The sequence below is a fragment of the Bacillus rossius genome, unplaced genomic scaffold (assembly GCF_032445375.1).
Source record: "Bacillus rossius redtenbacheri isolate Brsri unplaced genomic scaffold, Brsri_v3 Brsri_v3_scf22, whole genome shotgun sequence".
Lineage (NCBI taxonomy): Eukaryota > Metazoa > Arthropoda > Insecta > Phasmatodea > Bacillidae > Bacillus > Bacillus rossius.
Genome location: NW_026962393.1, coordinates 826204 through 829680, shown reverse-complemented (window position 1 = coordinate 829680; position 3477 = coordinate 826204).

The window sequence follows — 3477 nt, the reverse complement described above, 5'->3', positions numbered from 1 at the left end:
AATAAATTCTAAACATGTGCCTGACCACGTCCTGGAGTGCAAATATGCAACATTGGACTAGCCAATGATTGACATGCTCAGGCTGGCAGCACATTGTGACTGAATTAAATCCCCCCCCCCCCCCTGCCCATGCGAATCCGGCGACACACGTGCTTTTGGCCCAGCGGGGCCCTAATGAATGAATTTTTGGCCCATCGGGGCCCTAATTATTTTTTGGCCCAGCGGGGCCCTAATGAATACACCAACACACAAATTCCCCACTCTCATAGGAATGTTTATTTTTAATTAATAAGTGAGTAGACTCACTATCGAAGAATAGGTGTCCGACCATGTGTCTGACCACGTCCTGCGGTGCAAATAATCAACATTGGACTAGCCAATGATTGACATGCCCAGGCTGGCAGCGCAATGTGTCGGGCATACATGGCCGTGGTAACTGGGGCAACCTGGGTGCCGCGGCCATATAACTCATAGTTGTAAGATGCACCTTTCTTTCTTTCAGCTCACCTGGCTGGCTGGCAGCCTGGGGGAAACGACGAAGTCGCCCCCTAAAAACCAGTCATGACCAAACACCCAAATGCGGACAAAAAAGTCCAAGTGCCCGCCCTTGCTTAGTAGATATTTTCTACTCTTCCAACTCTTCTTCCTGAGCCATCCTTCTATTCCCGTAGCCAACCCGCATGTAATTAATGCATGAAATTTTGCATCCCGCATGTAAGTGCCCAGGGTTTTCCCTGTGTCTATGCAGGTTTTACCTGGGCCCAACTTATCTAGTTTTAGTCTAGAATAGTCAGTGAGGGGAGTTAGTCATGGCGCCAATCGCTGCCATGGCTGGCCAATCCCCCTCCTAGCACACGATGCATGTTCCCTTTTCTGCATGGTACCCCCTGCATGATTAGAGCGTATAGGCTGCGGCCTGAGACGCACTTAGAGTCTCTCCCTAACCCGGACCCCTCCCAAACACACTTAGTTTTAACTTAGGTTAGGAAAAATAAAAATAAATAGAGAGAAAAATTTTATTTTCACTTTGCTCTTGCATTCTGTAGGATCAGTCTCGTCATGGCAGATACCGCAGCAGCGACTGCAGCACCAGCTGTTGCCCCATCACAGGCAGCTTCCCCGAAGAAAGGCAAGGCTGCGTCGAAGAAGCCACGAGCCAAGCCCGCGCACCCGCGCACATCTGAAATGGTGGCCTCTGCGATCAAGAGCCTCAAGGAAAGGGGCGGCTCATCACTGCAAGCCATCAAGAAATACGTCGCCTCTACCTACAAAGTAGATGCGGAAAAGCTGGCACCTTTCATCAAGAAATACTTGAAGGCAGCAGTGGCTAGCGGCGAGCTTGTCCAAACCAAAGGCAAGGGTGCGTCTGGCTCCTTCAAGCTGGCTTCAGGGACCACCGGTGCTCCGGACCAGCCCAAGGCTCCAAGCGGCAAGCGTGGTGCAGCTGCCCCTAAGGAAAAGAAGCGATCCGTAGCCAAGAAGGCAGCGGTGGGCAAGAAACCAGTCAAGAAGACTCCGCCTACAGCAGAAAAGAAAAAAAAGGCAGCAGCTGCAACCCCCAAGCCCAAGAAGGCACCTTCAAAGGCAAAAAAGGTGTCCAAACCTCCCACGAAGAAACCCCGTGCTCCAAAGCCAAAGAAGGTTGCCCCAAAGAGCAAGTCGCCCAAGAAAGCAGCCCCAAAGCGGAAATGAAGATGCCAGCAGGACCGCTGGCACTTTCTGTGGCACTGTACCACCTTATCGGCCCTTCTAAGGGCCAACAATACTAGTCATGAAGGTATCAGTTGTTGCAATCATTGCCTCCTATAGCCACACCTCTGCCGTTAGGTAAAATTCTGGTTAAAAAATTTCTTATGGTATTTGAAGCGGGGGAAATAAATAAATAAATAAAGAAATTTATCAATTACATTGTGTGTATAGTTTAGGTGCAAAATTATTTAAAGTTTTTAAGCAGGAAAACGTCTTACAAACATCTCACTCTTATTTCAGCATATATATATATATACACATATATACACACACACACACACATATTTTTTTTGTAAGGATTAGGTCTCAGGGTATTAATGGTGAACTTTATGCTGCTGCTGCTGCTGCTGCTGCTGATGGTGCTGCTACTGCAGACAGGCACTGTTTGAAGAGTTTTTATTTCCTATGCAGAATACATTGCATTGTGTGCAAATCTTTTGTGTACAATATAAACAACCACCTCAAAACACAGACACTATAACTGTGTTTTTCCAAATTCTTATTAATGTAATATATTATTGGCTGGGTAAAGGTCAACGACAGCTAATAGGTACAAAAAGCCAGACAACTGTTTTCCTTTCAAATTTGACAGTTATTTTTAGCCCTAATAAGGGCTGTTTTTTTTTTTCCCCCTTGCAAAAAAAATGGCAAGGAACTCAAGCACGCTCGCCACGGATACGCCGGGCAAGCTGGATGTCCTTGGGCATGATGGTGACCCTCTTGGCGTGGATGGCGCACAAATTGGTGTCCTCGAAGAGCCCCACCAGGTAAGCCTCGCTGGCCTCCTGCAGCGCCATGACGGCCGAGCTCTGGAAGCGCAAGTCTGTCTTGAAGTCCTGGGCGATCTCTCGCACCAGGCGCTGGAAGGGCAGCTTGCGGATAAGCAGCTCGGTACTTTTCTGGTAGCGCCTGATTTCTCGCAGCGCGACAGTGCCAGGGCGGTAGCGATGTGGCTTCTTCACTCCCCCCGTGGCCGGCGCGCTCTTGCGAGCCGCCTTGGTGGCCAGCTGCTTGCGCGGCGCTTTGCCTCCAGTAGATTTACGAGCCGTCTGCTTCGTGCGCGCCATCGTGGTCCGTCTGCGCGTGCTGTAAAAATTTCAACAGTTTTGTTAAAGCTGTGGTGCACTGCGATTGGCCCGGCATCTCCATTGGCTGGCGAGAACAGCCAATCACAGCACAGAAGTCGATCCATAGAAACTAACGACAGAGGCGGCCGAGCAGCACAGATTCAACCTAGCCTCCGAGCTGATCGGACGTCGGAGTGCGGCCTTGCCTCTTCGCTTCGCGTCGCGTCACCAGTAGCTCGTGGACACATGACTGGCAGCCGACCCGGGGAAGATTTTTAAATTCCTTAAGGGTCACCTCGAGCCTAGCCTGTTAAGGTCAGCGGCGAGCCAGTCATCCAGCGTATAGGGACACACGTTTAATAGTTTAACTGCACACAACACAGGTTTTTCAGTGGAGTTCCGTCTCTCCGACGACCAGGCCTCAGGGCCAGCCCTTGAGGGGGTCGGGGTCATGCCCGCGCAGGACATCCCTACCATTTCCCTTCCGGAAAACCTACCACCCGGCGCAGCCTTAGTTCAGTACGACGGCGGCAGTTTCCAGGTCACTGTGCCTGAACAGACTGTTCAAACTGACACCTCCCAGGACGTTACCAACATGGAAACAATTGAACAAACCCCCGCACAGACTGAACAGCCGCCTCCCGGCACAGTTAATGTCTCA